The 22987-nt window shown below is 40.5% G+C and overlaps 1 protein-coding gene across 1 annotated transcript in view; it reads left to right on the top strand.

Moving 5' to 3' along the window:
* Nucleotides 1–22987, top strand: part of LOC109030630 (uncharacterized) — a 148397-nt gene continuing 125410 nt past the window's right edge. The window contains exon 1 of the mRNA XM_019041692.2: nucleotides 1–543. The gene's annotated coding sequence lies outside the window, so the exon portion shown is untranslated. The remainder of the gene's footprint in view (nucleotides 544–22987) is intronic.

Raw genomic sequence — 22987 nt, 5'->3', positions numbered from 1 at the left:
ACTCCAGCGGGCTCCGCGCTCCTTGCCGCCGTCGAATTCCTCAAACAGTTCCAACCAACAGCTCAGTCCAACGCGAAGTTCACCCGTTTTCGTTGCAGCAACTGCGGTCGTGGCCAAAACTAACCTGGCGCCCCCGTAAAACGACCCCCATTTCCCTCGAACCCCTGATAAGAACACGGTAGTCGCGGAATTCCTTTTGGATACTGTGCTTTCGAGTGAATTCAACCCGTGAACGTTAACGAGTCTTCATCAGGGAAGTGATCGTTAGGTTTCCTTTCTCCTATCCTGTTCCGTGCCCCATTTCGCCTTCCAAGTGCGCTGGAATTGTAGTTTTCCACCCTATACGGTTCGGGAAATTCGTTTGAGTCGGTGTTTCCTCGAGTGGAATTCCTTTTGGTGTTTAGTTCGGGGCTTGCCTCTCGGTGCAGCCCAGGTAACATGGCTACCTGTTGTGTTGAATCAGTGCACCTGTGAGGTGGAGTAGTGTTGTTTTGGATCTGCTTAACTCACTTTGGATTACCGTGCAGCATTCTGCGGACAAAAGTAAGGTTTTTATACACTCAGTCTATCGATCGATAAGTTGGTTTGTTTACTAGGAGCTAATCTTGGTGCATCCGCGATTAGAACCTGATCACCTACTTTTAATCTGGGCTCTTTGTTATCAGACGAACGACATGGAGCCGTCTGATTTCACGTCTGGCATTATGGTTTCGATATGATTTTCCAGGTGATTTGTTGTGGGCATCATACCGGACTTTTTTGTCAACAATAGATCACTGACCTACAATAGTTGATAGGTTTGTTTACCTAATATTTTGAACACCACTGCCCCCCTCCTTGCAAGGCAGTGTTGCCCTAGTTGGCACTATATGATGCATTCCAGGTGTGTTGACCCGTGGAATGCGGCGGAAAATCTGGTTTTTCAGTCGAATTTTTCCTCTAAACCATAGATGTGTAAATGTTGACACAGCAAACAAAGCTGAAATACCTATTTGGAAGGCACTACACAATGTTGCAACAACCATGCTAAGAATAGGGCAATGTTGCAAAAGGCTATGTTGTGTAAATGTTAAGTAGCATGGTTAAAAGGCACTCTGGAGAATTGTTGAGGAATCTAGCTATTGCAAGAGTTGCATATTGTTGTGTTTTAACAAAATACTTGCGCAATACCCAGCTCATCATTCCAGCAATATTTTCAAGTTACATCAACATGGAAAATGAGGAAAACATGGAGGAAAAGCTATCTTCCACCTTTTCTCTCATTAATTTTACTGTACCGTAGTACCTTGTCACTGCATTGTTCACATGGATAAGTATTTCTGACCCAGTCAGTACGAAGACTCGGCAACATTGCTTGCAGTATTGATGACATGAATCGCATTAAGCAAAAAGAAACCAGCGCAATTACAGTGCTTTCAAAATCGTTCAACTTCTCACTTTCTTTTAAAAATACTTAATAAATGCACAGCACTAACATTTACACAATTATTTTCCTTTAAAATTAACAATTTTTTGGTGGGAAGCCAAAATTATTTGCTATTCTGGGAGATTTTTTCGATAATCATGAAGAGGCAACAATTTTACAACACTGTGATTGCACTGGTCACTTTTTGCTAAATACGATCCATTTCACTGAAAAAAATACCCACCCTGCAAGGGGGTAGCAGGCAACATTGCTAGGAATGTTGCCAGATATTATTGGTCTCTCATGTTTACATGGATAAGTATTTCTGACCAAGTCAAGATCACGATTTGGCAACATTGCTTGTAATATCGATGACAATATGTAAAAAAAACATCCACCCTGCAATTTGGTAGCAGGCAACACTGGAAGGGATGTCGCTAGATACTCTTGGTCTCCCAAAATTGAGGTTTAATTGGGACACAATGTTAGAGATAGAGAGGAATATTTTAAGGAGCTATTGGTACAATCTTCCCTGTACCTAAATATTTCTGTCATTATTTTCAGGCAATATTCTAGGTCAAATTGATATATTATCGCCTTGCAATATTGAAAACACTATTGCCCAAAATAATGTCATGGAATAATTCACAGTTCAAATTGGACCGCGTTTAACAGAAAGGAACCAAGCCACATCAGCTATCTCCGAATTTAATTGGGAAATGTATTTTTCTTTATAAAAACGGTTGTACGGATTTTCTTGCAAATTTCAGTGAATTTCCTCCACAGTACGAAGCAAATTCCTTAAAATTTTCAAAAGAATCCGCGCAAACGTTCTCTTGTAAAATATTAAATTCTCCGGTTTTTGGCAATACCTGATGTGGCTGGGTTCCTTTCTGTTAAACGCGGTCCAATTGAAATTCAAGTTGATAAAAAGTCCCGTACCTAGGTACTGCTTTTTTGCTGCTTTAGACGTGCAAATAATGATAAATATCCCCTGGCTCTATTCCTGTTCGTCTCCAAAGTAATGGTACCTCAACATTGACGCAACATTACTCTATCTCTAGGTATCGCCATGGTTTGGGGAATTTTGAAGCAAAGTCAGAGGCAATATCACTTTGCACGAAATCTCCGAATCATTGCTGAAAAGATCGAAACTTCACAAGTATCCTACAGATCTTGCCTCTGAACAGTTGCGAAACTAGCGATGAGCTGCGTAATCTACTTCCTGTACGCTTTTATCAGCCGATTTGAGGGCCTCTGAAACTTCTAGGGAAAAAACCAACGATATTCTGGAGATTGCGCATGTCGCTGGAACGTCATCTTATCAGAAACAAGGATTACGAGGGTGTACAGAGAAAAAAGTCCAAGTAGACATCTTATCATAGTGCATGCATAGTGTTATCGCAAATTTTTACCCACACTTTTAAGCCGGTCTTTGTTGGTGGCAGGGAACATTTTTGAAGCTTCCCTCTTTTCTTGTTGAAGAAAAATGAAAGAAAGAAAGACGAGTTTTTACAGACAAATATTGTCAAATGAAGCGGTGATTACGTTGAACTCATTGGGCCTTCCCAGAGAGAAAATATTTTTGAGACCCCACACTGTGGGTTTCTGTGTCCCTAATTTTAACGTTATTTTCGGGGGTCAACCCGACCTTTCGCCACTTGATGATTGCTGGATGGCGTTTGACAAACTGGCTTTCCGAAGTGCCTTCTACAACATCCATCGGTCGTCATCAGGCGAATAAATTGCTGAACGACCAGTGCCTCAGGCGTGAGGGTTTTTCAGTGGAAGGGCGCAAAAACCTTGCAACGCTGCTCCGACTGCAGTTTTGCTTGCAATGCACAAATGCACTCAATTCCGAATTACTTGATCATAGAAAAATGAAGGAAAATACCTGCAGAGAATGGGCAAAAAGTCACTGGAGAGCTTCAAAACCGGCCAGTCACGAGTGATGCGCGAAGATGCAGAATCATCTTTGTAGCATTCCAAAGCGTAGACGCCCCTTCGCCTATAAAATACTCAATCATCGAACTGATTTTAAAATTTCGTCTCATCCATCGCATTGCTTCGGCAGCCAATGCGTGGTCCCTAATATGTATATTTCATCTCTGGGTACTATGGACTGATAGACCGAAGTAAGGAAAAAAGCGTCGCACAACCTTCTTTCGCGTCAAAAGTGCTCGCGAAATACGATTAAAATACATACTGTTAATTCAAAGGAAAATCATCTAAACACATTAGGGGTAGACGTGCTTTGTCAGCCTTCGAAATCTTCAGTTCAAATTTTTCTTTCGCGGAAAACGGGAAAAAGAAAAAAAACCTCACAATCAACGCTGGTTGAATCGCCCATTGAAAGCTGTCGGATCATGTGAAAAATAACTACATATAATAGATTAATAAAGATGCACTTAAAATAACTTTCTTCCTCCTTAGATGCGCAGTCTTCATACAGCCCTTTGCGCTAAAATTTCCAGATCAAAGCCAGCGAAATTAGAAAGCCATTATAGGTATAAATAGTTTCATTCTACGAAGAAGAAGTGCATTAACTATCAATGAAAAGTGGGCTTTCTAAAAAAACAATGTTCCTAACGTTGGTTAGATTACCCTTTTTTTGTACAAGTAAAGTAATACTTCAACTTTCGCCATCACATTTGCTTAATTTTGTTCCTTCGTACGATACAAAATGACTTCACCTACTTCCCCTACATTCCGTGCTCTTTTTTTTAGCAGGGCAAGTACAGTATACGTGAGTCACGGAGACTTCAGTTTTTTGATGAACGGGAAGTTCGAGCTCACAAACAAGGAAAATGCTACTTTCCAAAATACCAGTCGATTTTGGAAACTCTCACTGTAAACACTGCTTCACGTGACATTTTTATCAGAAAGCATGTGTTTTAATGCTCGTCTTCCACCCTTGCTTAGCGTTATAGGAGAATCTCTTCATGACGTCATGTTTCACGTCCTAACGGAATTGATAACTTCATCGTAACGTTTCTTTTTCGGAGGGATATTTCTGCGTGTGCCACGTTCGACAACTCCGCTTGTCGGATAAGCCAATTTGTTGTCAAAATCCGTGTTGCACTTGTTTGCGCACTTGTTCGTTGTGCCGGGTGGGTGTCGTACGGATGCCTCGATATCGGAGAAGCTTGAACCTCGAAAACACCGATTTGAACTGGGAATCCGAGGTGAACCGTCAAGTGTTTGTGTCCGAAGTAAGCGCAATTTTTAATTTACTTCGAGTGCTCTAAAAGCTTACAAAGTTCTCAACATTCTAAGCCCCTGAGCAAGAGCGGCTTACGAACCAACGTCATCTTATTCTTCTGTCGTGCTAAGGAAAAACGCCGTGCGAACCTTCAGATGTTGCCAAATTTCCATAGACAAATCGCGGATTTTCGGGGGAAAAAATTGGTCGACATTTTTCTCCCCATTTTTCAGAGAACTTTGTTTGTAATTTGATCTAAAACATCTAAAAATTTCAAGGAGAATAATGCATAATTTTCTGCAAAAATAATTATCTTCTGAGAGAAAATTTTGCAACATTCGAACGATCATACGGTGTTCTTTCTTAGCACGGCAGTCTATGATGTCAGCATTGCCGGTTTTGGTCAGTCAACCGAAATTATGGCAAGAACCGATCAGAATCAGGCATATTCCGAAACAAAATTGGCAATACGGTTACTTGCTTATCTTGCTACTTGACGGTACTTGAAGTAGGTAAATCAATTCATTAAGCTCTGAGTGTCATTAAGCCGGAAGAGAAAGAAAAATTCTGCGCGTTTTGTTGAGGATCATTGAGATAATAAGAGGTCTTCGACGCTATTCAACTAAATCAAGTATTTGGATGATAAAAATAATGTCAATTGCGACTAATACCTTTGACCAACAAAATTAATCCCTGTAGTCAACGCGAAACACGAGTTGGTGGACAACCTCGCTTATCTCAACTGAAGATGCTGGCGTGTTACTGTCTATAATTAAGTAGACAAATAACCGCGAATTTCGACGTAGGTAGATGAACTATTATTTAAGTAAAGTCAATCGACGCACATCACCAGCCAAGGGACGAACGAATTAGCTTTCAGTACGGGATCCTCTAGGATAACATTGACTTTTTACAATGATTGCATGAGGCCAGGAAGATAGTGCTCCTGGTCCCACATTTTGTAACTCCATTTTGAATTTGATTCTCTTAAAATGTTTTTATTCAAGTACATCTATCTAAAGGGTTGCAATATTCAGGGAATACGCGGAAATATCAGGGAATTCTGAAAAATCGGGGAAAATTCGGAAATGTCAAGGAAAATGCTCAAAAAGTCAAGGAAAAATCTTTGATTTACCTTTATTTACTTTCTAGAATGGGTTTGACTTTTTGAACAACGAATTCGCGGCCAGAAAACTACCTCAAATTATGTCTTTTTAACCTGTGGCATATTTTCACCCGTCGGGAAATTTTAACTGAAATGTGTCAGGGAATTTCATTTCCTAAATTTTGTGACAACCCTGTATCTAAGATTAGTTTCAGAAATATTATGAAGAAGCCGTAACCTCGAATATTCCAGAATATTAAATTCTCTACCATGCGATTTATCTGTTTGATCTTCGATGAACCTATATTTCAAACTGAAGACAGTAAAATATAATTGACAGTCTAATTATCTAGAGATTTATCAATATTAAAGATGATAATTAACATTAATATTACGGATAAAAAACATTCCACTTCCAAGATTTTTTTTTTTTTTACTGAAGCTGCCGAAAACCACTCGTCCAGAACAGCTTTTGTGATCCACGTAATCATGCGTACATGACGTTCACTGATAGTAGTCAAAATTCGCTGTAGTATTACTGGCTGAAGGAATAGATTTTCGTCCGTTGAAGCCTTGTTTACGTATGGTTCAGCCTCCAGCTGCCCTGATAGCAAAGAACTGACAACGCATGTTCCGAATGAGACGGTGTAATGTGCATCTTAGAATGTGACAAACAGCTACATTGTAAGACAATGCTGCCAAATTACCAGTCAGAACTTTTGTAGAGTCCCCACACAAAGTTCTAGAAGACAATGAGAAATAATTGATCATGCGGATCGTCCGATCCCATTAATCAACGCCAATAGGTACAAGAGAATTTTGCCGGTAAATTTTTCATCGGAAGCAGTGACAATGACATAATGACGACGCATTGAATGCAACTGGAACTGTTCATTGTTCAACTGCAACCGCTTCCCAAAATATCTAGGTAGTTTGCAATTTTCACATTCTAGGTATAGCGGTTATTTTTTCATTCTGTGATTCAGTGAAATTTCAAGAACTTCGCTACTAACAATAAGTTGCACGCTTGCTCTTTGCACTGGGGTTGTAGTTGAAATCCATGTTGATTTAAATATGATAAATTTCGATAAATTGTAGAAAATTTTAACAATTAGAACTAGTTTCAGACGGATTCTCGTAATGAACTCGTCCGAAGTTCAAATCTTACCATTTAATTGAAGTTGTAGCATCGCTCCGCCTCGATTTGCAAGTACGATTTTAATATTTACGAGACTGTCTAATTTAGCAGTATGAAATTTTTGAAACGGAGCTAAAATAAACCGGTAATATTTGAATCATTCGTTCCCTCTCTTTATACCTTCATTTTTTAAGTATACTACAAAATATCATGTATGCAGATAGGTATAGCCATTTTTATTCCTAAGATGGGGAAATCTCTAAAACACTAAAAATTGCTGGTACATTTAGTTGCTAATATCCATAATTTAGGTAGATCATTACAATTCGTTGTATGTGTTTTGATATTAAGTAGGTACGCACGTGCACGTGTCATTCCTGGTTGTTAACCACCCCAAATGTTGAACAGCTCCGGCATCCCTACGGATTTAAAAATGCTCGTTTATTTGTTTCATCCATATCGGAGTTACTTTAAAGTTGAATTTTTAACATGCTCGCGAACACGAAGCCACTCAATGAAATGTTTTTTCACGAATTTCCACCGAGTCATGATTTAGCTTTTTAGGTCTAATTTTGTTGTAAGACCTCCACTTGGATATTGTTTTGTCCCTATTTTTCAAGTTTATTTTCAAAACTATCGATGAAGCCAAAATAATTGAGGTTAGCGCTATTTTCCGACGTAGGTAGTCCAGCCAGACATTGCTTCTGAGCCCCGCATTCATGCAGCGCTACCGTGCTACGGAAGAACGCCGTATGAACATTCGAGAGTTGCGAAATTTCCATCGATAAAATGTTCATTTTTGAGGAAAGTTATGAATATTTTTCCTTTAAATTTCCAGGACTTTTCGGTGGAATGGAGAATTTGCAAGGGTCTGAAATTTGATGAATTTCCTGTTTAAGTGGAATCCTCTGAGTGAACTGAACACAAAGATACCCTTGATTCATAAATTGAGCAATTATTAGAGGAGATATGACAAAATAACCTGATCTTCTAAAATACATGTGTTTAAATGGGAAATGCCGCCAGATGACGTCACAAGGCGGCACATTTTCTCACTTTTAAATCAATTTTTCTCCAATTTCCCATGTCAGAAAAAAATTATGAAAAATATTGCGAACTCAGCTCATTAGGCACTTTCAGATGAAGCAATAAAAAAATTGCGTGCAAATTCTCCATTTCGAGTAAAATTATCTGAAAAATTGGAAGAAAAATATTCATAAGTTTATCAGGAAATTCGTGCTTTATCAAAGGAAATTTGACAACGCCTGAAGGTTCGTACGGCGTTTTTCCTAGCTCGGCAGAGTGAAGTGTTTTCTCCGTTGTCTAGTTTGTAGTTTTCCTATCCCAACCTCGGCGGTCCACGTACGTTGCCAACGGCTAACTGACAGTTGAAACGCGCAGCTGTTGCGTTTCAGTGCTGCCATGTCCTGCTATTGTGGCGGCTGTCGCCTCGTTTCATCGATACATTTTGACGGTCGCAGGTTTTGTTGTTTGTTTTCTTTCGCAAGCCGGTCATCGCTCCACTTACATAATTCGGTCGATTTCGACTTACCGCAGGCGCAACTCGTAGTGGTGCGCAGAGGAGTGAGCCTTTAGGCGAGGTCGGGCGTGAAATTTTTGACAGACAACTTTAAACTTAAATGTTCATATCGTCATATCTTACAGAATTGAAGGGTGCATCATTAAGGCCATTTTTCGAAAAAAAAACCAATGGAATAATTGGACTGCATTTTGCAATTTGGAGCCGTAAATTCTGTCTCATCTGAAAAAACACGTATTTGCCATTAGTTTCCCTAATGGCACATACGTTGTTTTTAAACCGGGCCGGAATTTATAGTTCCTAATTGCAAAATTTAGTCCAATTACTAATCCGGTATCTCTCTTTTCAACAAACTTACAGGGTGTCTCAGGCGAACCTAGCTAGGCTCTTTTCTCGGTTATTGTAGGTCGGATAAGTGGAGAATCGATCCCCAGGAATCCAAATTTCACCGCTCCCCTTTCAGATTCCAAGGGGGGCTTGGGGACTTCGGGGCCGCGAAATTCGGATTTCTGGGGATCGATTCTCGATTCGACTTCATCCGATCCAAAATAACCGAGAAAAAAGCCCGGTACGGGTGGTCTGGAGCACCCTGTATGAATTAAGCTTTCAAAGTTTCCACATCATGCCCAACTTCTCTACAGAAAAAAAAGAGGTAGAGGTTGTTGGATGAAATGAGCATTTTTTGTGGTAGTACCCCACTTTATTGTGGTAGCACTCCAATATTGGTGGTAGTACCCCCAATAAGTAAGTTTACTAACCCAAATGTTGCCAGAGGACACAAGTTGCGGAAGAAGGTCCTTGATTGGTTACCTCCTGGGAGGAGGCGTAAAGGGCACCCAATAAGAGTTTGAAGGGATGGGATTGAAGGAGAAATGTTCAGGTGCTCAATACCCGAAGGTTTGTGGCTCGTCAGAGGGGGTGGAGGTTAGGTGTCGTGTATGAATGATGTTAACCCACACTGGGAAAAAAAAACCACATTAGATCTAGAGTCCAGACTCTTGAAAACATTGACAAGAAAAAGGACTCTTGATTCAATCAGATTTAAGCTTAAATCAAAAGGAAGTCCGCTTAAATTAAGAGGCTTGGTTCTTGATTTAAGCTTAAATCTGATTAAATCAAGAGTATCTTCTGGACTCTAGATCCAGTGTGTTTTTTTTCCAGTGCAAATGTTGCAGTACTATCCCAATTTAGCGGCACTACCACAATTAATGCGAAATGCCCATACCATCCAACGAATTGGGGTAGCACCACAATTTTAGGGTATAACCCCCAGGATTATTTTTCCGGGTCGCATCATTTTTGTGTGGTGGTCTCCTGAATGAACATCTCTTGACCGAATTACCGGCTGAATCAGCAATTTGATAAACCAGCCTTAAGGTTCAATCGTTCTCTCTCATTTTCTACCTCACAATCTGTTTCATTCGTACCGCAGATGAAATACATTCTTGTCTTTTCACCGCGTCAGCGAAAGCGGACTTCGACTGATTTGAATTCACCACCCCTGCATTGCAATACACACCACCCGTATGCAACACGATGCAATTTCGCAGAATGTCTCCTGCGGCGAAAGGACATTGTTTCCCTTGTTTCGAGGCAAAATTCACTGGAGCAGCAGCGTAAATTCACGCGTGCGCTCATTGTGCTGGAATGAAACTCGAGATTAAGCGCCGCGTCGATAACGCTGATTGTAAGTTTAAATTTCATTGTTGGACCAGCCCTACTTCAACACTTGTCGAGAAAGAGACAAAGACGGAGTCCAACGTTGCCCAATCAGCCACGGGCATCACTACGGAAATCATCGCGCACTGGAAAAACTGCCTTTCTAAGGAAGAACGCTGTATGAACATTCGAGAGTTGCCAAATTTCCTTTGATAAAATGTTCATTTATGAGGAAAATTATGAATATTTTTCCTTAAAATTTTCAGGGACTTTAAATCAAAATACAAAGAATATGCTCTGAAAAATTGGAAGAAAAATATTCATAAGTTTACCAGGGAATTCATGTTTTATCGAAGAAAATTTGGCAACACCTGAAGGTTCATACGGCGTTTTTCCGTGGCTCGGCAGAGTGAGTGTTTTCTCCGTTGTCTAGTTTGTAGTTTTCCTATCCCAGGGTTTCGGAGTTTTCAGTGCGAAAAACTCTGGAAAATGAAATGAGGAATGATCCGCGCCAACTCGAAATTATTGCGTCCAAAATTAAGGGAAAATCGTGCTTTAAAAACAATAGGTATCTTGACAGTCTCGTAAAAATAGCACAGGTCACATTATAAAACCCTCGCGATAGTAATTTTGTACTCATTATAGAAAACTAGGGGGCTACGCCCCCTGGCCGCTACGCGGCCCAACCCCCTGAAGGCGCTCCGCGCCATCAATGGGCCGCTTCGCGGCCCTATTTTTACCCTCCTATCAGTGTTAGTTTTATTTTTCCCCTAAAAAAATACGATATGAGGTATACTCTAATTTTAAACTTTACTTAAAATTACTTTAAAATTAAAAGGACGCGTTTTGGAATGACTGCTTCATGAAATATTGCAGTAAAACAATGAACAGTGATAATCAGATAATGATTAAAATTTCAGAAGTCGAGGAACGAAACAACACTGCCATGAAAGTGGACGCATTTGACGTCTTAGACGACTCGGCCACCGCTCGGCATGAAGTCTTGAGTGCGAATCTCGTGTAAATAAGAGTAGAGCTGATGCGCAGGCTACCCAGCTACTGCGCAACTTCCTTGACCATTGCGCATCCTCCCGCGCATAGCGGTAGCAGTACCGGAGCATTCTGTAAACTCACTCACTTTTATAACGTGATTTTAAAAAAACCTGGGTCCTTTTTCCAAAATCTGATTGCAGCGGGCTCATCTAGGGCCTATTACCTGTCGATTTACGCAAAAATCATGGAAATCGGCCCGGTAGAACGCTCAAACGAACTATGACAAAAAGTATAAATTTACATTGTTTAAATAGGAGAATTCGCAACTTTACTACGTAATATAAAAAAACCTGGGCCATATTTTGAAAATCTGAAAAGAGTTGGCTTATCTAGAGGCAATTGCCCGTCGATAGCCGCAAAAATCATGAAAATCGGCCCGGTAGAACGCTGGAACTAAGCGTTACCAGTTTCGCAAAATTAGGAGGTCTTGGAGCTTATAGTATAGAGATAGGTAAACTCACAATCAGTCTTCCAGCTAGCAACTGAAAGTATAACGAACAAAAAATTTCAATGACCCAGGAAAGCCCTCCACGCGACATTTATCAGCAGTAATCTCCAAGAACTTTCTGGTTCGTTCTATTTTCCTCATTACGCTTCTCATTGAGTGCATTGTCAGTGTATTAAGTCACATAGTTGCGTTGCTCATCGCGTAATAACGAAGCCATCAAAAAAAAAAAAATTGCATTAATAGGTCTTTTGTTCCTCACTAATTCCAACTACCTATGGCTATTAAATAACTGAAATCAGAGGAAATTTTCAACATATTACCAAATTGTTTTATTGTCACACCTGATATCATTTGCATTTGCATTTTTATCTATTTTCTTTCCAAAAGCGTGGTATCTACTCAATTGTACCAGAACACCGAATGCTCTAATTATAGTATGGAAAAACTGAGAAAAGGGAGGGTGACAATCTCCAGCCGATTTCAAACACTGAAAATGGGTCATCGGTGTCGCTGTTGAATGTTGAATGAAACCCATTTTCAGCTATTGTTCACCGTACTTACACTAAAAGTATCACGAATTCGTACAAATTTACAACTTTTTACAATCTTACGAGTATTAATAAAACTCAGGCCGCCAGTTTATGAACAGAATGGAAATGATAGTTGATTAGCCCCGATCTCGTCGATCGCTGAAAATTGCGTGTTGTGGCCCACTTTTCAGGGCACCACTCAACGGTGCATCGGTGACCTCCATTTTCAGCTCCCATTTTCAACGTGTGAAGTCGGTATCTGAAATGAATCGTTTGTTTGGCGCGGTGGTCGTGCGTTTATGTCTCAAGGCCTTGTATCGTGTGTCCCCAGTCTACGTAGGCTGCCGTCGGGTCGAGACCATGTTTGCACTGCACTTTACTGACCACTGTCCCTTAGGACCCCCATTCCTTGAGCCCCTGGTCATCGTTGACGGCTGATGCTCATGTAGAGCATCCTGGAATGCACCAATTGCACCATTGGTGACTTTAGAGTTGCCCAACTTGCATCGTGGAAAATCACTGTCTTTCTTAAATGAACTAAGCCAACGGACTTAATTTTAAAATACACCACTTTAATAGTATCGATGCGATAAGGAGAAATTTCATCCTAAGTACAATCATCTTGATTTCACAACAGGATACTGAGACTGAAATTGCTTCAATCAGGGAATTTCAACGCGCCAGTCAAGAGGACTCACAAGGAAATTTCTATTGACGGCTATTTCAAGGTGTGTCCTAACATTTTTGTCATTTCTGAATTTTAAGAAATGTTTACATTAAGACACGCTCAAGACACATTTAAGAAAAATCGCGCACCTCTCTCCCCTTGTCCTGCTTGACGTAAATTTTGATACCGTAATGGCTTGAAATCAGGACAAATTGACCATTCGTTGATCGAATGCTGACATTAAATAGCGAGCCCATTTCAATACATTACATTCAATGCAACTTTTCATGGAAAAAGCCTCCTTGATGTCTGAAACTAATCCACGTAAAATGTTCCTACAGAAACAATTTCATCCAAAGACGACGATGTCGAAATAAACCAAGTACATAAATCGGCGGAGTGGCCTGGTTTTTGGTTGCCCATCATGAGACGCACTGCCGCAAAACTTATGGAAGTGCGTGGATGTGCGAAAGTACCATCGATATAGCCGCAGCTGCCATATCACCCAAATTTTATCATGATCTCGCCGATGATTGTGGGGACTCCGTTGAATTCCAACGATGGACGGCAACTCGAGTTGAATAAGGATATAGCTGCCTAGCATAAACGAGAAACGAGCTGATCTGGTCTGACCAGACGAATTATGTGTCTGACTGTTATGTCACACCGAACGGTTATGAACCGCATCTTAATGCAGGGAACGTTCAGGGCGTCTTTTTAGACAGGAAACAGGGATTGGCTCAGGAAACGGAGAATATCATTTTTTTATTATTACTAGATCATAATTTTACTAGAATTGCTACAACTACCGTACTTGATAAAGGTATCTATACTATCTATGTTTAGGCTAATAATAAGGTGGTTCAGGGTAGGGAATGTATGATAAGCTTAAAACTGTCGCCTAACATAGCACTGTCTCGTGGCACTTGAAGGCAGTGAATCTATCGATTCGTTAGCGAAAAAAAAACTATTATGTGTACAATCTTAGCAACATCCGGTGGAGCTTAGAAGTTTTTGAATTTCTTTCCCTCGGAAATGATCGAACTTCGGCTGTAACTCACAAGTGTAAAGTAGCGTGCATATAGATTTTGTAGTGCAGTGATCTTCCCGGTCATATTTTTAATATTGACTTCTGTTTTGTTCCAGGTAAGATTACTGTACATTGCACATCTTAAGGCAGAAAAATGTTTCGCTTTTCATTATACGGTATGTCTTTATTTAAAAATACGTTATTGCACAGCGAACTGGTTTCTTGTCACGAACAGACCGCCAAGTTGAAGTTTCGGTGAAATGTTTTCACATGAACGTAAGCTGGATTTGAATAAAACTTTCAGTTACCTACTTAATTGAAGAATGGGAACATTGTCATTGAGGAGTTCTTTGGAACAAGAGCGTATAATAAGACTTGCAATGCTGCTAAGATTGTTCAACATAGCACATCGTTTCCAATTGAACAGTTTGAAAGCCTTGCTAGGATTTTTTTCTGGAAAGAATCTTATAATTTTGATTTTTTCTGTGAAAAGTTAGTATCTACTTATGTGTATCTGGGTTCACTGCAAATTGTATACAAAGTCGTACAATCTTAGCAGCATTGCAAGTCTTACACGCCCTTGTTCCAAAAAACTCCTCAATTTCGATCATGAATAGTCTGATTCGAATGAACATAATTTTTAAATTTGAGAATTGCTATTAACGAAATGAGAATGAGCTATCTTTGATGTTAGGAGTGGCATCAACGTCGAGACGTGAGAAATCGATAGACCAAATTTGTTTATCATTATCTAAACATGAAAGCCTGTTTGTAAACATGCCTTCAAGATTTTTTCCCGAAACAGATCAGTTTACATCGTTTTGTGGTATTTTCCTTTGACAATGGTATCATTTGAATCCTCATTCAGACTAACAATGCTCCTCGTTAGGGAGCGGCGAAAGCTCATTGAAGCTCAGATTTCAAGAAAGAGACTGACGCCATGAAGGTTCCTGAACCATTCCCCTTCCCCCTTTCACACTTACTTTAGATTTTTTTTTCATTTGTATATGTGACCTCTGAAATCCAGAAACATTGAACGTGTTAAATGCATTCTAACATTAAAATTAAATGCGTATTTCTTGTGGGAAGAAGACGCGAAAAAATTGCCGTCCATAAGAGCGGCCGAATAGGTGTTTCTAGAAAAAAATGCGATGCCCTATTTCAAACGACACGATTCTCTGAGAGTAAAAAATCTAAAAAAGCAGGTTCGGCTGCCATAAATATCCTAATTTTGTCCAAAATTCCTGAATGAAAAAAAAATATTAGGTTCCTTAAGCTTGGCAACGTTGGTGCTACTGGGTAAGCTCAGATAGAAGAATCAGTGGCCAGTTGGCAGTCTTCAATTGCAAAAATGCTCGGTATTTGCGACTCGGTTACAGTCTCATCTTCGTTATGTAAGTTAAAACTCGTCTCACGTCCAGGATTTTCTATTATCGCCCATAAAATTCACAACTTTCTAAGCGGAGATCACTTAGCGGCATGCCGTGGAAGAGACAATGAGTAAAAAAATTACATACTCAATGCTTTAATGGAAATTTGATGACCCATTCTTCATAAATTTTTTCTAATAAGAAGAAAGAGGCATTGGTACTTATCACATCAATGAAACTGTTCGAATTGCATTCAGTGGGGATATAAACTTCACAATCTCCGTAAACGTATATTTATTTTTCAGAAAGCTTTTGTTTTTCTGTGTTTGAGGACGTGAACTTTTTGGTTCCATGCTGAAAGACTTTCAAATGCATGTTTTATTCCGATGCTCGGTCTAACAGTCTTAGGGGTCGGAAAGGCAAAATTTATCAGAAAATACACTTGTAGTATTCTCCTTGCAAGGCAAAACAACATCCGTACAGCCACCCCCCTCCTCTCACCCCACATAAACCCTCTAAATTGTATTTTTTCAAAAAGAAAATTATTAAGTTTTTAACAGTTACCTAGTTCGTGTTTTCTACTTTTCAAAACAAACCAATGACCTAAATGCACATAATGTGCCAGGTCTCAATGGCGCGAACTTTTCAAGGTAGAAAATTCTACACCAGCACAATGTCCACAACTGTTGTGATGCTCAGTGCTGGTTAGAACAATTCGCACTTTTCAGAGATTTCCGGTGAATCTTCATTGCAGACTACCCAGAGAGCGCACGATGCGGCGAGGCCGTGATGCAGGACTCTGAATAGATTGCATTCATGTTTTTATACATGTATACAACACAAAAAAACAAAGTGGGCAAAAGGTCCCTTCTTGAGTAGAAATCTACCCCTCATAAATGAATTAAAAATAACATTAACGGGATCATTCGAGTTTCTATCTTCCCGTCGGTCCAATTCTCCATTCGATGAACTTTTATTGATGTTTCTGTCGCTCTTGCTGCTGGGTTCTACTAACTCTTCAACTCATTTTAGATGAACATGGGTATTATGTTAAAGGAAAACTTTCTTGACCAGTTTTTCTACCCTTCTCTCTTCATTTTTCCTCGCAGTGCATCGATGTAATTACTGGAGAGCATAGAAAAACCACTCCAGGGCTAGGCTTTAGAATTGCATCGCCCAGATTCTGGGCAGGGCGGACTGCCTCCACATTTTCCCAGGCGGGCACCAGAAAGTCGGGGGCCCTTCCTGGTGAACGACGAAAACGCTAATAAACGCCCTGACAGGCTATGCGAGATTTATAAAAAAAGTGCCGAAGGAGGCTCTGAAACTCGTTAAAAAGGGCTCCTTTGAGGGGGGGGGGGGGGTTCTTAGCTGATGTTCAGGGGGACGATCGCCTTTAGCTTCCTGAACCATAGTCCGCCCCTTATTCCCGGTATAGGTACAGGCCCTCACTGGAAAAAAAAACACATTCGATCTAGAGTCCAGACTCTTGAAAACATTGACAAGAAAAAATACTCTTGATTCCATCGGATTTTTGCTTGAATCAAAACGAAATCCGCTTAAATTAAGAGGCTTGGTTCCTGATTGAATCAAGAGTACTTTTTCTTGTCGATGTTTTTAAGAGTCTGGACTCTAGATCCAATGTGTTTTTTTCCAGTGCTTAAATCGCAAAAATAGACACTAATCCGGTTAGGACTGGTGCCTACCGAGAATCTAGGTGAACTCGCCCGTTTAGACATGGGCACTAAACCGTTTTTCCGTGAAGAGCCGAGCATACTTACCTGTTCGCTCCACAGGTAACCCTAACCTACTGTGAACTCGTAAAGATATTCACCTGCAAGCCGATGAATACGGCAACCTCATAAACTGAATGACGTTCAGCGACCAGCGAGGCTGGAGGCAATGGCAGACTTCTCTCAGGTGCCAATTCTCGAAGAAAAATCGCTGCTTTATTTTTGCCGAACCAATAAAAGCTTCCTTCACCGACCATTCGTGTAACTCCTCGATTGCGGTGAAGCCAAGCGTTCAACCAGCCGCATCGAACTTCCACGGGCTTTGACTATCGGCGTCATCACACAATGATCAGTATTAATGAATTTACGCACATATTACACGAAGGTTTGCAGTGTCGTCGAGGCGTCGTTTTCACACGGCGAAATTAAGCTCGATTACCTTCACTTCCAGCCTTATGTTTCAACCATATCAAAGGAATTTTGATTAATGTAGGCGATTTAATATAATATTATTACAGGGTGTTTCAGGGTTAAACTGCGCCAGGCTCCAGGCGCGTGTTCCATGAATCATTATGTAGCCTTTTCTCTCTATATATTTCTCTCTCTGAAATCGCCCCAAGTCCAAGCCACCCCCTCCATAATTGTTTTTAGAAAAATGGTCGTTTTTTTACAATTTTGGCCACGGCCATAGACCAAAACTCGTAAAATATGACCCTCAAAAGCTTTAGCGCTGAATCCATCCATGGCCTCAAAACTATCAAAATCTCAAGTTAATAGGGTTTGTTGGGGGGGGTGTCCAAGGGAGAACACATTTTTACCTGAAAGATCCGAGACTCCCAGCAATCCCCCACAACTTGAGATTTTGATATTTTGTCACTTCACTAACGTAAAGTCGTATTTTAATATCCATGTGAGCCCTAATTTTCGTATATCTGCATGTTTTCGGGGCTCATGCAGAAGTAGGAATACGACCTTATGTCAGAAGTGTGGCAATTTTTGTGGCCGCGAATGGATTCAAAGCTAAAAAAATACTGTCATTTTATATGAGGTTTGGTTCGTAACCGTTGGCAAAAAGAGAAAAACTATGCTTTTCTGAAAATCTTAGGAAGAGCGCCGCATCTTCGACTATAGGGGCACTTGCGGGTAAAAACTTACAGAAAAAAAGCCCGATTTTGGCCCCCAGAACACGCTCCTGCATTCTGCGGGTTTGACCCTGAGACACCCCTGTATGACTAATAATTGCACCAGGGTCGGCAACAGTGCTTTAGCTCGTGTCTGCGCCAGGTATGTAGACTCCACCTTACGTGAGTCTCGGACACAATGGAGGCGCTGAAGGGTTAAGGGAGGGGCACAGGTAAACGGGATGACTCCCGAGGAGGGGGCGGGCGGGGGTGGTGGCGGACGTCGCGTCGCCTCGCGGCATGTTGCCTATTCTAATGATTTTCCATCATCGTAGAGTAGGCTCCACCACAATTCTACTCTGACACTCTTATACAAAACTTCGCACACACTGGAAAAAAAACACATTGGATCTAGAGTCCAGACTCTTGAAAACATTGACAAGAAAAAGGACTCTTGATTCAATCAGATTTAAGCTTAAATCTAAAGGAAATCCGCTCAAATTAAGAGGCTTGGTTCTTGGTTTAAGCTAAAATCTTATTGAATCAAGAGTATTTTTTCTTGTCGATGTTTTTAAGAGTCTGGACCCTAGATCCAATGTGTTTTTTCCCAATGTATGTACGTTTTGACGTTTCAAAATTTACACCGATTTTAAGTTTACATACACATACATATAGGTCGCTTTACAGCACTCCCTCGCGCTCTACGACCCCTAACCTCCACTGCTCTCTTTCAAACCACAAATCTTGGGGGATTGAGCACCTTAACATTTCCGCTTCAATCCCTTCCCTCCAACCTTTCATTGGGCGCCCTCTGCGTCTTCTCCCAGGAGGAACCCAGTCAAGGATTGCCGAAGAAAGTCCTTGACTGGGGGGGGGGGGGGGGGTTTAAGTTTAATTTTGAGAAAAGTTGGAAGCATTTTTTTGCTCATAAAACTATCGAAAAGATTTAAGAAATAGTTAAACAAGTAGTCTGGAAAACTCCTGTTTTTTAAAAAATCTGGCTGTGTCCAAGCGTTTACGCGGAGTTTCTTTTTAGCACGGCGCACGGTAGTATATAATTTTGGTTTTGTATGTTAAAAATATACGCATTTACGATTATTTTGTTGAAATCGCTGAATGCAACATTATTCCCCCGTGGTTCATTTGGCTTTTATTCCTTAAAAATTTGGATGGAATCTACAGCCAACCATCGACATAGGGTGTTATCCGAGGATATCTGTCATTTGGATGTGGTCGTCACTGCTGCTAACATGAAAACCAAATGTTGTAGGTACATACACTGTCTACCGGAGGGATTTTAGTTTTGTTGTAACGGAGGTTAGCAGTAAGTCAAAAACTTCAACCAAATCCTCCCACGAAAATTCGCCTAATATGCCATCACGTTGTTATCATGTCGTATTCGATATCACGAGCCCAAAACTTCAAATACCGAATACCGGTGTAAATGTTGCCACAAAATCTTCAATATCCCTCTCATTTCTCCTCCCCTATTGAGTACTTACTCATACGGGATGAGTCAAGTGTGACTGCGCGTGCGCGAACGAGAATTTTTGAGTCGTGAAAGAGTTAGCGTCACGTCAGAAAGCGTTTTATTATTCCGAGAATCCCTCCCGATCCCACCTTTTTCTGTTTTCCCGTTCGTGCGCGAGCGCAAGTCCGACGTCCAGTGTCCAGTGCCCCAGTCCGGAAGTTGTTAATAATAATTAAAGCAGTTGCATGTTCCTCTTAAACCCCCCTTCCTCCCCCATCCACCGCCCCACCCGCGCCTCGTAAGACTAAGACACCGCACACTTTTGCCGGATGCCAGATTTTACTTGGTTTACCGGCGTCGAATGAATGGAGATTCTTTTAAGATGGTAAAACTGGCAATACTCTATTTAAATCCATTTTAAATATCGATTTTATGCAAGGCAGACTTTTTAACCCAGATTTGATTGTTTTACTTATGTTTTATGAAGGATAACAGTTGCCATTTCAATATCACCTTTGATCAAACGATTGCCGCCACTTAGTTCAAAAGTCCCGTGTTTATGGGTACTTTGGCTTACTGTTTCGGTCAGATCAACCAAAAGGACTTGGTTGTTTAATCCAATTGCTGGTTTTGGTTAAATCTACCGATATCGGAGGGTACTTTGAGGCTGACTAATCCACCCTTGTCGTCGCCTCTCTGGCGTGATGACGTATCTCAATTTCTACGTGAGCGTTATTTTACATTAAAATCCATGTTTTTGTGGGCTTTTGCGAAAATCAAGGTACGCCCTTATGTAACCCAAAGTTTCCGTCAATGTAACCCAAAGAAAAACCAACCAATAAATATCAATCGCAAATTTAGGTTACTTTGTACTCTACTTTTCATATTAAAGCAACAAGTCGATTCTTTTTCTTACCGTTGGGCGATTTCTTGGTCAATACCTATTAAAAGTTCTTCAAAATGTACCGATGGGCTCTTTGGGTCCGAAGGCTAAGTTTTAATCGAATTTTTAACACTGTCTTTTAAAATACCTTCACTGCAAGAGGTGTGGTTACGCATGAGATCACGAGAGTCTCAGAGATCAGGGCTGTATGGACACAAACGTCATATTGGTTGATCGGCTGTTATCAGTCATGTCAATCTTAACATGAGTGATTAATTATATTTATGGATACTTTTCTATGTTAGCTGGATTATATTAAGTAGCGGTAATGTCTCGATCCCATGCAATGCTCGGAACTTTCCTAGCGTTATGTTATGAATTTTCCCAGCTTTTTTATCCCCTCCCCCAATCATAGGTAGAAAGAAGAAGGAAATATCCGTAATTTATCAGAAATATCTCAAAATGCGGAAAATTGAGATTTTGTTTGCGTTTTTTTGACAAGTTGGTATAATACAAATATATTCAACTAAAGCATATCTTAAATTTATTGTCAATCAAATGATGATAGTAATAGGGGCTAGTGATATATTTTTCACCGAAATAACGCTTTGAAAAAGTCCAATGGCTCGGCGTGAATTGCGACGTATCGATTGTTATGCCATTTAAACCTACGGTAAAGAATCGATTATTAAGGCGTCCGCTGCGAACACCCTGTTTATCGATCCTTTTCTTTAAGTTGAAATGGCATAAAAATCGATTTATCGCAATTCACGCCAAGCCACTGAAAAAGTCCATAGCCCGAGTCAGCGGATTTCAGCAATGAAATGTCCGGTAGTCAGCAAGTCTAATCCTCCATAATCCTCATCATGCAGACGTCTAAAAAATTCAGTCAGATGATCGGGTTTCGGATAAAAAAGTGCTCATTCCATCGATTGCCACCTGTAAGCTCTAAGCTTGCCAAAATTAGCGTGAAAATCTCTGTTTTAAAATCCATTCAACTAGAAAGTTTGGGACATCATGTGCACTGGAACAGGTGGCAAAGCAGCAACAATGCTCCAAGTGTGAATGGGTGAATGAGGACTGTGGTGTTCATCGAACTTTATTTCTGTGAGCGATAAGGATTACGATGCCAGGTTTCAGGGCTATTAGTTCCGCTGTTATCGGCTGTTGTCATTAATGAGTTGTAATTATTCTTCCGCTTAATTTTCCGCGCGTGCTCTCTCCCAACCTAACTTCTGACAGTGTAATGACGTTCAGCTGGCAAAACAACGTACTATAAGGTTTTTAATCTCTGAAATATTAATTGTTATGTTTCGATTTTTTCAAAGGGGCTGTTCCCAGTTAATTATGAAATGCTAAATCGGTGGGTTTTCATACGCTCCATCCCCGTATAACGCCATGCCGGACCCCCCAAAAAATGTTCTATCGATGACATTATCTCTTTCACTTCCCGTACCTATCTTATCAAAATTTCAGGAACGGTGTTAAAGCTTTTGCGCTGCTTCGGGTTTATTTTCAAAGAGACAAAGTAAAAGTTTCGCAGTTAATAAATACCAACGACCTAAGCAATTATTTTTTCAAAAAAATGTCGACCCAAAATTTTATCTCACTTTTTATTTGGAATGGAAACTTCTTTGATTTTCCTTCTCTTTATGCAGAATATTCCATATGAATTTCTAATTTTAAATTTGGTTTGCTTTTCTTCAAAAAAATAAAAAACAGGAGCGGAAATTTTGAAATATCGCAATTGAGATACGTGGTTTCATAAATTAGCCTTAAATATGGGGTGTATCATTACAGGAAAACACTAAATTTTCGATTCCTCAAACTAAGACATCGTCGAAACTTATCACGAGTTGATTTCGTTTCAAAGTTTAACTCGGTTTTCCCGTTCTGCAAAAAGTGTCACTCACCTCCGTCGTTTACCGGAGACTTCAATTACCGTTTAAACACACAGAACTCGCGACCAATGACACATTTCCTGCCAAATCACTCGTGGATCATAAAACGACTCGGAATCGACACTTCCGTCGCGGTTTGTTCTTTTTTTCCGCGGTGAGAAAACAATGTCACGAGTGTGTTCGACATCGACGCGCGCATTGCAGACTCACTTTATTGGGCTATTCTGCCGCGCTAAGGAAAAACGCCGTATGAGCCTTCAAACGTTGATAAATGAAACGCATTTTCTAGGGAACGTGTGAGTAGTTTCCCTCCAAATTTCCAGATATTTTATGTTCGCAATTGTATCTAAAATATTTGAGCATTCCAAAAGAAACATTTATAATGCTGCCCTCAAAAATACGCAATTTATCGCAAGAAACTTGGCAACATTTAGATGTTCATACGACGTTTGCCTTAGCACGGCAGTATTGCATTGTGCGCGGCTCGCTGGAGTAACCGCACGACTGCGACTCCTAAACGCCCGCAACGTTTCGTCGCTCCTCGGATATAAGGTTGTATCTCTGTTTCCACATGAGCTCCGAAAAGCATGGATGTATACGGAGAACAGGGCTCACGGGGAAATTGAGATATGCCCGTACGTCATTGGATCAACGGTTTATCAGTGCTCGAGTGCAAACGCCATTATTCAGCCCCATGATTCATGTCACATGTTAGGTTTTTTCTGAGTCCT

This window comes from Bemisia tabaci, chromosome 3 (genome assembly GCF_918797505.1).
Source record: "Bemisia tabaci chromosome 3, PGI_BMITA_v3".
NCBI classification, from domain to species: domain Eukaryota; kingdom Metazoa; phylum Arthropoda; class Insecta; order Hemiptera; family Aleyrodidae; genus Bemisia; species Bemisia tabaci.
This window is presented reverse-complemented; position numbering and strand designations above follow the sequence as displayed.